Consider the following 15561-nt stretch of genomic DNA (forward strand, 5'->3'; position numbering starts at 1 on the left):
GGAATTACGAACGCATTAAAGCTCTCGCCGTAGTTGTGAGTTGCCAGCAGGGATGAACGAAGCGCGCGTACTAACCAGCCACATCAAAAAAAACTTTTGTATTGATATAAATCCACCCACCCCCAAAACGGTAGCAGTTTGATTTTGATGGGTAAAGTTTTTTCATGTTTTTTTTGTGTTTATGATCCTGGCTTTGTGGCACTGATTGTGTTAACGGACTGCAGATACTGTACTCTTTTATCATTACTGTCCATCGTTTTTGTGTGGCAGCGACGATAAATATCAGTTGAGTTGCCACGGGAAATACGGCAGCAAAGTTTGGGTGCATGACCGCTGCGTGTCAAACATCTGTGTTGATAGTATTGATCCCATCCCAGAGATCACTCATTTTTTTCCCGTGTTGTCCCTGCAAGCCGCGGGGGTGGAGGAGCCGGGAGCGCGTGTTGGCTACACTTTTGTCTGGTGTTTGGCGTTTGCGTCGGCATTGGTGGCGTGCTCGGTGACCCTCAGGCAGACAGTCCCCAATATACGTGAAATATAAGGATGCAAATGTGTATAGCCGACCATGTAAACGGGCCACTTTTGTTGACGCACTCGATGCCCGGGTCTGGGGTGCGGCTCACGGGGGGAGTGGCGTCATTGGTCAGCCGTGTGTGCTCCGTGAATAATTAGCGAGTCCGCCGCAACGTGTCTTTGTCGGTCCTCGGCAATCCCCGCGAGCGATGATCGGGCAGTGTCGTCTGGTCATGAAATAATCACTTGCTATTAATAAGTCATGCGACTCGCTTCACTCCGTGCCCAAGGGAACATGAAATTTTAAACCAGCACGAGAAAAATGGAATAAAAATGTACGTGTTCCACAGTGCAGGGACGCGGCCATAAATCAAAGCTTGGCCGAGGCTGCCCGCCGCAAAGACCGACTGACTGACTGATGGATTGACGGACTGATGGACTGATTTCGCTGACCTGCCAACTCTACGCCCCCTCAGCTGCTCCCTACATCCCCCTCCCCTTCCCCCTACACTACACTACCGCTGGCCCCTACACCACCCTCACCCTGCCCCTACACTACACTCATCCTGACCTCTACACTACAATCACCCTGCTCCCTACACGTCACTCACCCTGCCCCATATACTACACTCACCCTGCCCCATATACTACACTCACCCTGCCCCATATACTACACTCACCCTGCCCCATATACTACACTCACCCTGCCCCATATACTACACTCACCCTGCCCCATATACTACACTCACCCTGCCCCATATACTACACTCACCCTGCCCCATATACTACACTCATCCTGCCCCATATACTACACTCACCCTGTCCAATATACTACACTCACCCTGCCCCATATACTACACTCACCCTGCCCCACATACCACACTCACCCTGCCTTTTACACTTACTCACCCTGGCCTCTACATTGCACTCACCCTGTCCTATGCCCCCTCTCCTTTATACTCGATATATACTTTGCATTACAGGATTTGTATTTTGGTCATTTTATATAATTTTTATAGGGCCGCTGTTCTTTTATTTTAGTGCAGCAATTTTATTTTGGTCGTATCATGATCTGTAGTATCTTTTGAGAGTCGATGTCCTGACGGTCAGATATGAAGAGTAATTGTAAGTTAAACACATGTACTTCTTCTCCTCCTTATTTTCTTTTCTCATTAAAATTAGTGGCTTACACCAGCTAAAGTATATAGTCAATAGTTATCCTCGATTCTTCCTTGTTCGTTTATCAGCCGCCAAATTAGCTCGCTGTGTGATAGCCTTAAGTGAAAAAGTTTGGAAAGTATATCCGTGTCAAGGAAGTTATAATGGCTCCTTTGGAAAGAGATTCGCCGAAAACGGAGAGAATCTAATGGCAGTGAGGTCTTCGGCTGAATGTCATTAAGGAAGAATAAGAGTTTGTGAAAGCTTGACAGGACTCACAGGACACAGAAGGAGGGCAATAGGATGTAATAAAAGGGCGAGTCTTTGTAATTTCATATTTTTGTCTTTCATTTCAGGAAGCATTTTTTTTTTTAGTTAGGTAGTTAAATAAGTAAAATACTTAATTCACGAACCGAAGCCCTCCGACAGAAAGAATGAAAGAGCAAAGTTCAGTGTTCTCACACAGGCAGTATGGTAGTCATTAACAGTAAAAATATAAATTGTAGTATTGCAAATATACACGACTGGATTCGTCAAAATTCAAAGAAAACTTGATATTTATAATTATTAGTATCAAGTCGTGACAAAAGTTTATGTTAAGCACTTTCACTTAAATCCATGTTGAGCCAGTTAAAAGATGTGTATGTGTGTGTGTGTGTGTGTGTGTGTGTGTGTGTAGGCGCGCATGTGTATGCGTGCGTGTGTGTGTGTTTATGTGTGTGAAAAGAAAGTCACGAATGTTTACTGGAAAAAAGTAGTCAGCCACGTCCAGGAAGCTTGTCCTTGCGTGTCGAGGCCGGCCTTCAGCAGGTGATCCATTATAATAACCATCAGTAATCAGCGGACGTCTTTTGTGACCTTTTTGTGTCCTTTGTAGCGTCCGGAGGCCGTCTTCCGTCCCGTTACGAGGGAAGGGAAAGGGACTGTGCCGTCCGATGTTAAATGACTATCTTTCACGAGTCCGTGTGTCGCCTTCGGTGTCCTGTTTGTGCCTTGGAAGCAGATAATTTTGGCAAGTCTCTTGCAAAGGACTTATTTGATGCTGCAAAGAGATAAAGTTAATAATGCTATAGCGAAATGTGGTATAAAGATCTTATTGAAACAACTATAGACCTCATTGGATTTTGCTTAAGACCTCTTGAGGCAGCATCCAGGATGAAGGTGACCCATACTGCCTTGCTTTGTGCCCTGCGCGAGATAACAATGATGTCATATGACTTTTCTTATGTCCATAAAGGATTATTTTTCTATTCGTCATTTACCCAATAACATGTAACTGAATGGCGCCGCTTCCGAGCACAGAAACTGCTCTTTTTTCACGTTCAGTGGAATTTCCCCTTCTGATGGCTCCAACTGCTCTTGAAAATCAAAATACTGCCTTTTTATGCCGAAGAAAATGCGCACAAGATCCGTGCAGCCTTCCCTCAAAGCCAGCGTCTTCCGCCTCACCGAGTCTTTTGCTTCGAAGAGGACGCTCATCGGGGAGAGTGCCTCCTCGCCAAGACACAGGACGCTGCTCGCTCCTGATCATCCAGCAGCAGCAGCAGCAGCAGCAGCAGCGGAGCTAGGATGTAAGGAACCCATACACAGCCTGAATGCAGATTACCCACGGGTGCAGTGGGTATTAGACTCCCCAGATGATACTGGAGTTTTTTCCTCTCTCCTCTAGAGAGCTGAGCCTATGATCGCTTTTGAAGAGCATGACAAAGGGTCGGACGTGAAGGGATGTTGCTCCTCCTCCCCACAACGAAAAATTAAATATTCACTGTTTTTGTATTGTAACCCAGAGGTTGTCTTGTTGATATATATCACTTTGAAGGTCTCTACAGCATTTCCCCTCAGCAGACATCGAGGCGAGCAATGTTCAGTTTGTCTCTGTGCTGCATTAACTATTTACACTCGACATCAGAGGCTTGAGGACGGGCTGCTCAGACGCCTGGAAGGGGATTAGTGGGTGTAGCAAGTTACCCTTTGTGAACCTGAGCGCCGTCTTGGGTTAAAGTGAAGGGAGTGTAGTGTTACGGTATCGAAGCGTTGCCTTCGCTCATATCAAGATTGTCTTTCTGGTTCGTGTTGTGCTGGCTTTGGGCGAGAAGCGCATCGGGTTGCCGCTGGCTCTGTACAGGAGGGATGTAGTGCTACATAATACCCGCCACGCCGGCAATGAATACCAAGTTACTGTGCCGCGCTAGGGGAGAAGGAATCAAGAACAAAGGAATCGAGAACACCCCGACGAAAACCGGGCGTATGTGTGTCTGCCATTGCCACACGCCGAAAGAGAGAGAGAGAGAGAGAGAGAGAGAGAGAGAGAGAGAGAGAGAGAGAGAGAGAGAGAGAGAGAGAGAGAGAGAGAGAGAGAGAGAGAGAGAGAGAGAGAGAGAATATGTACATTGTCTCTACAGCCCCAACACGCCCGTCTCTTTCTCACAGGAGGTGGAAGGGGCGGGAGGGGGCGGAGTGTGATAAGGGGGTGAGATGTAAACCGATTAGGCACCTGCCACACGGAACCTTGACATAATTACAGTCAATAAACCTTGCCAGCTTCTCTTGACCAGCGACCTCCGTGACCCCGCCTCGCCTTTCCCTCCTGTCTGTCCCTTTCCCTTCCCTCTTGTCAAGTAAAGTGCCACCATTGCTCTTCTTTGCTCTGTCCACCTCTGTCTCTACTGTTGATTCTCTCTCTCTCTCTCTCTCTCTCTCTCTCTCTCTCTCTCTCTCTCTCTCTCTCTCTCTCTCTCTCTCTCTCTCTCTCTCTCTCTCTCTCTCTCTCTCTCTCTCTCTCTCTCTCTCTCTCTCGTACCCTTTCTATCTTTTCCATAATTTTTCCGAAGTTATTTTTGTCTCCCGCTGACTCGCTGAACCTCTTGTGCAACAGTTCTCTAAAGGTCGAGTCTATTGGGCGACTGATATGGCGAGCACCCACCTAAGCCTCTTTAATTATTTTATTTTTTATTTTTTTACACGACGAAGCCTCCACATTTTCTTGTAACCCCTCCCTCTTCGTCGCTTTTGGAGGGTTTTCACTACTTCTTAAATAAAATAAAGTTTATACATTTTCTCATCTTTCTTGTTTTTCCGCGCCTTCATGAGGAAACTGTAGCGTTGTTTGCTGTCGTATTTTCCTCGTCTTTTCTGTGCCTTTTATGTTTCATGCCCTGAACAGCTTTATTTCCCGGCCACTTAGCTCACTGGGACGTAAAAAAACATCATCATCTTTTAATAATGATTGACTGGTTTTGGATGGAAGGGTCTTATTTGCGTTTAATTGGGTAGCGGCGGAGTGTTGACAAGATCTTATTAAAAGCTAACATAATTGGGTGGTGGTGGTGGAGGGGGGGGGGGGGTAGGGTGCCAGGCGTCGTCTGTCACGATCTGTCTGTGTTCTCAGGATCAGTATCGAGTCAAAGTGTGACTAGACAATGGTGAAAGTACGTCTTGAGGTAGTAAGAAGATTATTAGGTAATTTCTGGGTATATATCAAAAGCATCCGTCACATAATTTCAAAATAAAACATTAGGGTAACCACTAACCCAAGCTGCACATAAATAATTTCTCCGTACCCTTCTTTCAGACATCCGAGGCTCGGCTTGCGTCATGCTGCCGACCAACGTGAGTACTGAATAGATCGTTCGTTCTTATTATTCACTGTCGGCATTTATCATAACTTCTATTTATCCATCTGTATTACTTTTACTGAGTATTATTCTCTCATGTACTTTTATTATTTAAAGCTTCCAAGAACTTTGTGTATATTACTGATGGGTGAGTAAAACTTAGGCCACCCGTCTTTATCATACATAAGCAAAATATTATGTACTACTGGCGATCACTGCGTGTATGAAGTGACGATTGGAAACGATTGTAATACAAAAATACTGTGACTAAAGTCATTATTTAGCATCCTGTCCTCTCGCACAGTAAATGGAAATCTGGAAACTGCTGCGCCGCGCCGGAAAAACAAAGCTGACAACAATAACGCTGCAAGCGAGGGTTGGGAAAAGAAAAAATTATGAGCCTCGAGCATTATCCTGATGCCGCGCGACTGAAAACTGACGAAATTTCTCCCATTGGCCGCCTCGGCTGACATCTCTGCATCATCCATTACCTCTGCCGTGTTGGAAATTCCTTTTGAAGAGAACAAATTTGTGTTCTCTTATTCGCTGTTTTTTGTGCTTCTAACATACACTAGGTCGTGTTCTGATCCGTTTCGTAACGTTTCGTAACGTTCCAAGACAGGGCATTATTTTACAGGCTGAAAGGGCCACATTGTCCCTGTATACGACTCAGTTTAAGACATGAATTGGGACTAGCACATGTACGACAGCTGAAGAACACCGAGGAACTATAATAGCACACGAACGATACGATTGTACACTTTACCCGATCCCAAACCGTATTGGTAAACCGGCGTATGTGTGCTCTAGAGTATTACTAAAACCATAAATATCGAAATTCACTGGAAATTAAACCGGAGAATGCAAGAAGAGAGAGAGAGAGAGAGAGAGAGAGAGAGAGAGAGAGAGAGAGAGAGAGAGAGAGAGAGAGAGAGAGAGAGAGAGAGAGAGAGAGAGAGAGAGAGAGAGAGAGAGAGAGAGAGAGAGAGAGAGAGAGAGAGAGAGAGAGAGAGAGTCTTGGTCTTGGGGATAGAGTGGCGGGGCTTCTCACATTAATTAACCAAGTTTTTGCCGCTGAGCTTGGAACGCTAATGTGATTTTAACGTTTTTAGGGAAAGTTTCACCCGTTCTGTCTGTAAGCTTTTTTGTGTGTCTGTTTATCTGTCTGTTTGCGTCTTTTTCTCTCTGTCCATCTGTCTTCCTTTCTCAGTTTGTCTATTCATTATTCATTTTATCTATTTGTTCACCTTTTTCCATCTATGTGCGCGCCTTATCAATGTGTTTCTATCAGCAACAATGTTATCTCAGTATTTATGTATCTCAATATTTATCTTTCCATTTTTATCTGAATTTATCTGAATACCTATACTATCTATCCATCTATTTAGCAGTCATCTAATCTTTCTTTGTATCTAGAGAATCATTCAAATTCTCTCTCTCTCTCTCTCTCTCTCTCTCTCTCTCTCTCTCTCTCTCTCTCTCTCTCTGTTCTTCCTTTCCCTCATCCTCTAATCCTCCCTTCCTTCCTCGCTTTTCCTGATCCTCTTACTCTCCTCCCATTCGTCTTGTCGTCTCGGTTCCACGTGTGTTCTGCGGGAAGGCTTGAGCTGTCTTACTGTAATAACGTCTTTTTTGTGGCTTATACTTTTCCTACTAAAACTTATGTAGGTAAATAATGAAAACAGTGGGCCTTTTGAAATTAATTAAAATATGTACCTACAAGAGAAGAGATATTACGATAACATATTTCTTTGTTGTTTTGTTAAAGTTTTCCAAGTACAGAAAACTTATAAAAGAAGAGAAAGTAGTGTATGTAGCAGCGCTCAGTTTATTATGTCAAAAGAAACAGACAGGACAGAGAAGATGAAATAACTGTGGGATGTAAGTATATAGAGAAACTTATTTTTGTTATTTTCTGGAGCGGATAAAGTTATTTTTTTTTAGCCACTTCGCGTACTCCTAATAAGGTTTCCTCGCTATAAGGGATTTCCAACATCCGGGATTCCGAGACAAAGTTATTATTTTTCCCCGTTCCTGGATACGGTTCATTCACGGACAAGGAGGATAGAAGGTATTATATATAGTCCTGCCCCGTATAGCCCATCAGGTCGCTCTCAGTTTCCTTATAGTCCTATGTAGTAATGATATGATCTTGTCCTATCTCACTTCCAAGTCCCTTCAGACTCCTGCTATGACTTTCGTCCTCTTTTCTTTTCCTTTCTCCGGCCAAATGATTTTCAAGATCAGTTTATCATTGTCCGATTGTTGTCTAAAATACTTTTCTTCTCGGCCACTTTTTTCCTTAGTCATTTATTGTATGAATAATGAATAAAACAAAACGATGAAAAAATAGATAGTTAAACACTATGCAAATTAATAATCAGCTGATGGACTGAATAATTGTAAGATTAAATTAATGCATGGATTATGGAATAAGCAAACAATAATATATAATCAAAATCAGGAAATAGTGAATTATAATAGTGATTATAATTCATGAATAGAAATATATGTAGACATGCTCGCATGGTTAGGCACTGTACTTGTGAATTAATAGATGAAAAAAAATAATAGAAAGACGAAAAAAGAGATTCAAATAAAACATGAAATATCGAAAGACAAAGAAAGGCAAAAAAAAAAAAAGGAAGGAATATGAGAAGGCGGAAAGGGAAGAGGGAAGGTTCCGACTTTGTTAACTTTTTCAATATCGCACTCGGCACTCCGTCCAGGGGGCTGACGGCTCCGACCAGTAATGCGGCGCCAGGAATATTGTTAGTGTTGCTGCCACACCACGCCTCGACAACCACTATTATTGCTGCTACTACCGACATTATTACTACTACTACTACTTCTACTACTATTTGTGCTACTTATACTGCTGCTACTGGTGCTGCTGTCGTTACTCCTACTTCTACAACCATCAATACTGCGATTTATTTATGAACTTAGCTAATGAATAAAGTAAACCTAATCAAGGACGGGTGGAGGTAATGGACGGACGAACTCAATAACTAAACAAACAAACACCTCACCGAAAAAGAGAATAAGTCGTTTGAACAACACATACTGAGATGCACGTGACAACCCCCTCCCCCCATCTCTCTCTCTCTCTCTTTCTCTCGGTTCCTACCTCTCTCCTCTTTCTCCCTCCCTCTCTTCCTCCGTCCCTTTCTCTTCCTCCTCTTCCTCCTCCTCCTCCTCCCCCCATCAGCGTCATTAAGCACAACAGCCACGTAGATTACCATTATTTGTCTCGGTGATCGATCGTCGCCCCTGACTCAGCCCGCAACACCCGTAATTTTATTTGCCTTCACTTCAATTTTTCGTCAAGAGCGGAGTGAATGAGAGAGAGAGAGAGAGAGAGAGAGAGAGAGAGAGAGAGAGAGAGAGAGAGAGAGAGAGAGAGAGAGAGAGAGAGAGAGTGAATGGGATGGAGAATGTGAAACAGAGAATGAGATTGGAAATGAGAAAGAAGAGAAGGTGAATGATAGTATGAATGAGAATATGAATGAGAGTGAATGAGATAGAGAGAATGAAAAAGAAAATGAGTGAGTGAGAGAATGAAAGTGAATGAGACAGAGAATGTGAGGGACAATGAGAGAGAGAGTGAGATAGGGAATGAGATAAAGAATGTGAAAGTAAATGAGATAAGAGAATGAAAAAGAGAATGAGATACAGTGAAATGGAGAATAAGAGAGAGATAATGAGGTAGAGAATGATATAGAGAATGTGAAAGACAACGGGAAAGAATGAGAGTGAATGAGGCAGAAAATTAATGAGCCAGAATGAGTTAGAATGAGTTAGAATGAGAGAGAGAGAGAGAGAGAGAGAGAGAGAGAGAGAGAGAGAGAGAGAGAGAGAGAGAGAGAGAGAGAGAGAGAGAGAGAGAGAGAGAGAGAGAGAGAGAGAGAGAGAGAGAGAGAGAGAGAGAGAGAGAGAGAGAGAGAGAGAGAGAGAGAGAGAGAGAGAGAGAAAAAACTCAGCCAGGCGTCACAAGTTTGTTTCCTCGTGCTGGGTTGTCGTTCCTTTTTTTTTTTTTTACAAGATTATATAGTGACTGCCTTTCCCTCGTCCTCTTCCTTCCCTCTGCTCCTCAGGCTCTCCATTCCCTCTTCCTATCCTCATTCCTTTGCCTTCTCCACCCGTCCTCTCGTTATCTTTGTTCCAGGTGCCATTCGTTCCTCACACTTAACCTTGTCTTTTTTTCTGCTTTGCTTCTCTTTCACTCTTCAGGTTTGCCATCCCAAGCACTTTCTTCTCTCTGATTTTTTGTTTTGTCTTCTTTTCTACTGTTGCTTTCATATTCAAACTTTTCTTCACTCTCATCCTCGGCTTTTTCTTACCCTTTTTATTTTTACATTATCTAAAAAAAATCCTTTAAAATCCCTTCTTTCTTTCTTTATGCCCTCTCGCTTTTATCGCAAGTTGCACGTAACTAAGTATAGTTTTCATTTAGTTTTATTTCTTTATGTTAATTATTGTCCCTTTGTATAAATAGTAGTAATTATTTCCCTAAGTTACTACGGAAGTGTATCTTTTGTTTAATATCCTCTTTAAGGAAATAATTGTTCTCTCATATTGATTTTTAGATAAGATTATAATGTCTCGATTTTCGTACTCATACGCTTCCAACAGCCTGATTTTCTTTTTGTTGTTTTCCTTCGTAACTCCTTTTTGTTTTATCTGTTCATTGTCTGTGCTCGTGGCGTTACGGCAGCACAGATGTGTGCTGGTGTGGCAGGTGTGTGGCCGCTGGGTGATGATGGAGACACCCACGGACTCACGTATTATATTTCTGAATTACATCAGAATTGTAAGTTATAGTGTAACACGCATAAACAAGTCGTCATACACGGCACGCGATTTTTCTTTGTGCTTTTGTTTTGCAAAAAACACCTAAAAGAACAGTGAGCAAAAGAGTGATGGTGATGATGGAAGGGATGATGGAGGGATCCTGTGAATGACGGAGTCGTGATGGAGGGACCGTGAGGGAGATCCGCGGGAACACCGAGGTGATGGAAGGAGTGAATGCACGCCGCCACAGGGGAATTACGGGCCTGGCGCCCAGGGTGTGCGGCGAGGCTGGGACGAGAGTGGGGCTGAGTGGAAGGGGGCGGTGTGAACAAGGCGGTGTAGTGCCTTGTGGCTTGTGTCCCTTGAAACACCTGGGGGTACGTCCCCAGCCATCCCCGCGGGGGAGTCCACAAGACAAATACTCATTCGAGCCCATTAACGTTGAGAAACTGGCGAGGATTGAAGAAAACTTCAGTGGCTTAAGGGTATTATCTTGAATCAAGGCGGAAATATATATATATATATATATATATATATATATATATATATATATATATATATATATATATATATATATATATATATATATATATATATATATATATATATATATATATATATATATATATATATATATATATATATATATATATATATATATATATATATATATATATATATATATATATATATATATATATATATATATATATATATATATATATATATATATATATATATATATATATATATATATATACACCTTCTTTCTTTCTAACTTGTCGGCCTCCTCATAAGGAAGGCGGCGAGTATGGAGAAACTTGTCAAAAAAGTTTTCATCGAACTTGGAAACACGAACACTACGGGCACGCGCTCTCAATGCTACTGAAGGACAAGTTGTACTGGGGTCTGTTTTCTGCTCCTGGAGGATGCCTTGAATTTTAATTCAGTAACGCGGGTGACTCTTCAGCCGCTGAACCGCGTGTATAAAAAGGATGAATAAGATTATTGAAATGAGAATGTTTATTATGAGTAAGAAAACCGCGTTTGCATCTCCAAGATTTGGCTCGGCTGCAGCCAGTGTTACCGTCTAAATATCTATTTCTTGAAATTATATGAGTTCACCTCGTACTCATTGCTGAAAACAAAAAATAGGAATAACAATATTGCTGAGTTGAAATATCGAACTAGATTTGCAAGATATTAATTGAGAAAGTAATAGACTGATTGAAAGAATTGATGAGTGTGTGTGGGGGTGAATAAAAAATGAGTTCCCGCGCGAGTGAGACAGTGAAAGAGACAGTGAGTGACAGTGAGTGAATGAAATAATTTACGAATACATGTGCAAGTGAGTGAGTGACTGACGTGTGAGTGAGTGGCCGACTAACGGATTGAGTAGCGGGAGGAATCAAGCCTATCGGATATTCACTAGAGAGACGGACAAATCCAAACGAGAGCATTTTATCTTACCCGCTCCTCAGGTGTGTAGGCCGCCCTCATTACTCCAGGTGCTCACCTATACTCCGCGGCCTCGGCTCGGCGGTGCTCAGGCCTGTTCATTGCGTGCGATCCTAAGGCGTGAAGCAGCATGCCGGTGTGTGTGTGTGTGTGTGTGTGTGTGTGTGTGTGTGTGTGTGTGTGTGTGTGTGTGTGTGTTGTTATTGCGGTAGTGATGGTGGGGGTCAGAAGAAAGGCGCGACTATTGCTATTATCATAATTTTTATTACCTTTATTGCTCCTAGAGTTATTGTTTGTTATTGTATCATGTCCCCCCCATAAAAGGCCAGTGACGCACAAAGGTGTCTTCCCCTCCTCCCCTTGATGTCCATAGGTGGGTGTTTCGCGTCAGGGGTGTTACTCAGGTGAGGCAGGTGATGTGACAGAGGAATGACGGATCTCTTCAGGTGACGAGGTGAAGGAGACTTTTATTTCTGAGTTATGCCCTTTTTCTGTGATGCAGTAAGCTCGCGAGTGTCACATTGCCGTCACGCCTCCCTCCACTACGTTGTGGTAAGCCAGGCAGACCATTGTTGTTAATTTGGCCGCAGCAGAGCAGAGAATGCCAGGAAATTAGTCTTTCAGATTGATGCAACATTACGGAAGCCAATGAAACAGACTGACTGGGGGCGGGAAGGGGGTGGAGGGACGGAGGGAAGATGGACTAGGGGGTGATAGGAACTGGAATGGTAGGAGGGCCACTGGGGAGAGTACGGCAGACACTGGTTGGGTGAGTGGGTGAGGGGTTGAATACTGTTAGGGGGACAGAGTAGGTGGGAGGACAGGAGGACGAGCAGATACTAGTCGGAGGAATGGGGGGATAACACAATGGCTGGTGGACTCGAAGTGTGAGCGGGAGAGAGTGCTGACTAAGGATGAGGGAGTGACTGTTGGAAGGGAAGGGGAGGAGTGCAGGGGAAAGGACGGGCATGCATACTCAGGTTGGGGGAAAGGGAGGAGGTAGGATCGGGACTGGTGGGCGAGGAGGATTGGCGGGGGAGGGGGATGGGGGATTGACAAAGGATGGAGCATGATGGGACAAGGAGAGTCAGGAGCTGATATGCGGGGAATGTGGAGGAACATCACGGGTCTGGCGGCGGGTATGTAGGAGAGGGGGGAAGGGGGAAGGGGAAGGAGGCATGGCAGCAGGTCGGCCCTCCGTCAGCAGAACTGTCAAACCTCCTCAGCCATTAATATTGCTCCGTCCTGCCAGTAACACCACCGCTGCCACGACCACCACCGCCACCACCACTACCACCACCACCACCACGCGTCCCCAAAGCCACTACCTGCCACTCAAATTATACTTAGCGAAGAATTTATTTGACGTTTATAATTTTTGCGTTGTATTTGGACGGTGGATGTTTGTTTTGCTCTCTCTCTTTCGCTCTCTCGCTCCCTCATCCGTCAGGCTCTCATTCTCTTTTTTTGCTTTTCTTCTTCATTAAGTCTGATTCGCAACTGTCTTTGGAGTCTCTCAAGACTATTATCTGCGTGCATGGAATAAGTGTTTTCCCTGCCCACTTGATTGAAATGACGCGTCTCTTTTTATGGTGAGTTTATAACAGTATCTTCTTATCGTGAACGGTTGATGTGTGTGTGTGTGTGTGTGTGTGTGTGTGTGTGTGTGTGTGTGTGTGTGTGCTTTCTAACCCATTGCCCTTTACCTTTTCCAAATTCTGAGTTTCTTTCCTTTAAGTGACGCTGGGAAGGAGACCCGTCACTCCACAGAAGGTTTCTCTCATTCACTTTTATGTCCCTTGTCACTGAAATGCGAGTTACAATAACCTCAGATTTTTTCAGCGTCAATTTCACAACACGAGAAAAAAACATGTAACAATAGCCATCATATAACATTTTAGACTGCTTTTTTTAAGAGTAGACCCTTTACATGTTTTTTTGGGGGGATCTGACACGGTCTCGTATGAGCTTGAACACAAATCGAGAAAGCTCTGACGGGAAATAACACAACGGTGACCCCTATTTTCCTCTATTTTACTCCTACATAAAGTACTCGGCAACAGCCCTTTTACAGAGTGATATTCGAATATACATACTTAGTTATTCAAAATCAGGGTAACCATTAATTATTGAATATTACAGGGGAAATCTTTGCATAATATAATTTTGAGTCCTTGTTTCTTGCGCACATATAGTTCTCTGCCGTGAAAGAATTTGTACCTTTCATTGATATTATTCATCGCTGTCGAATCATTGCAAAGATCACCCACATATTTTTCTCATAGCTATTATTGTTTTTTTTCCTTTACTTTTTTTGCGATATTTTTGTGTATTTGAAAGTTGAACAGTGAATGAAATGCTGAAAAAATGGTCGAAATCAGTGTTGGTCCTCCAGTGACAGTTGCGAAGGTCACGGGTTAATTTCTGAACACTGGTTTTTATAATACTGCGGTGATAAGGTCAAACAAGACTACTACTACTACTGTTACTACTACCACTACTCCTACCAACATCACTACTGTCACTGCTACTACTACTGTTTCTTCCACCACTATTGCAAGCCATCCCATTACTCCGTCACATAATACGCCAAAAAATCACAACGGAAGCATCATCCCTCCCCTCTCCCTCCTCCCTGCACCATTTTCACCACCACCCACACCCCTTCCCTCACCGCCACCCTCGGCCTTCCAAAAATCCATACGGAGGCCAGGGAGAGAACAAGAGGCTGGCGTCGTATCCACCTCGTTCTCGGTGCATCAAGGCGACGAGTGTGTAGCGAAGAGAGTGAGGAGGAAGCCATCGACCCAGCCAGCGTGCCGATATCAGTGGTCCATTGGCGCGTTTCATCAGGTGTTGCTGGGCCCATCTCAGGATCACACCCGACACAATATCGAAAAAAACACACATGCTTCATACTTGACTGAGAGGGGCGGGAAGGGGAGAGGGAAGGATGAGGGAGGAAATGAATGGTAAAAGACAGATAGACAGGTAGGCAGTGAAACAAGGAGGCAGGTGTTAATGTAGGCAGGTATGTCGGTAGCCTGGTATACGGGGAAGGAAAGTAGGATAAAGGAAAGGTAATAGGTGGGTAAATAAGTGTAAGGGAGTAAGGGCTTTTGGTAGTGTTTGTGGGAAGGTAGGATGTTAGTTGTAGATAAAGGCAAGGTAGTGGGTAGATAAATAGGTGTAAGGGAGGGAGTCAGTACTTTAGGTAATGTTAGTGTGAGGGCAGGGAAGTAGGAAGGGATGGAGAGAGGGAGAAAGACAAAAAAAGAGTGATGGAGTGTATTGAAGGGAAATGAAAAAGGTTGAAAATGGAGCTGGAAAATCAATGGAGTAATGCGTGAAGCTACTTTTGCTGATTAATTTTTGTTTTCCCAGCAGAGCGTCAGATTTTTATTTATTTGCTTAGCGTCTTGTCTTTATTATATCCCGTCATCTCGGTTTATTCACCTATCCTTGTTTATTCATGTGTCTCTGCTTATCTGACCGTACCAATTTGTCTATATCAAGCTGCTTAATTAGATAAATTAGCCGCCGCCTAACGTGGGGTTTAGAATTATTAAAGGGAGCTTGGAGGGGAGGCGAGGAAGGACGAAAAGGTAAAATTAAAGGAAAAGGAGAGGAGGGAGGGAGGGAGGAAGAGGAAGGCGGATTATGAGGCACTCCGCTGGGCCTCAAGAGCGACACGGAACCATAATAAGGGCGGAGGAGTTACTGCCGATTATCCAGACGGATGAGAAGGTTAGGCCGCCTCGCCTGTCCCCTTCCTCGCCTTTTCTCCGCCCTGAGATAGATAGATAGATAGATAGATAGATAGATTGAGATAGATAAACATGCCAAAACTAGATGAACGTATTCTTACATTTATTATTAATTTATTCTTCTATCATTATTATTACTGTTATTGTTTAATATTTATTTGATTTAGTTAATTACTGTTTTATATAGTTTGATATCTATTTATTTATTTATTTATTATTATTATTATTATTATTATTATTATTATTATTATTATTAT

General features: G+C 43.3%; 1 long non-coding RNA gene across 1 annotated transcript in view; it reads left to right on the forward strand.

The window, feature by feature from the left end:
- The window catches only part of LOC127004492 (uncharacterized), a 109694-nt gene that overhangs the window by 10569 nt on the left and 83564 nt on the right, over positions 1–15561 (forward strand). The window contains exon 3 of the long non-coding RNA XR_007757851.1: positions 5243–5280. This is a non-coding gene — a long non-coding RNA (uncharacterized LOC127004492). The remainder of the gene's footprint in view (positions 1–5242; positions 5281–15561) is intronic.

Source organism: Eriocheir sinensis, chromosome 28 (genome assembly GCF_024679095.1).
Source record: "Eriocheir sinensis breed Jianghai 21 chromosome 28, ASM2467909v1, whole genome shotgun sequence".
Classification (NCBI taxonomy): domain Eukaryota; kingdom Metazoa; phylum Arthropoda; class Malacostraca; order Decapoda; family Varunidae; genus Eriocheir; species Eriocheir sinensis.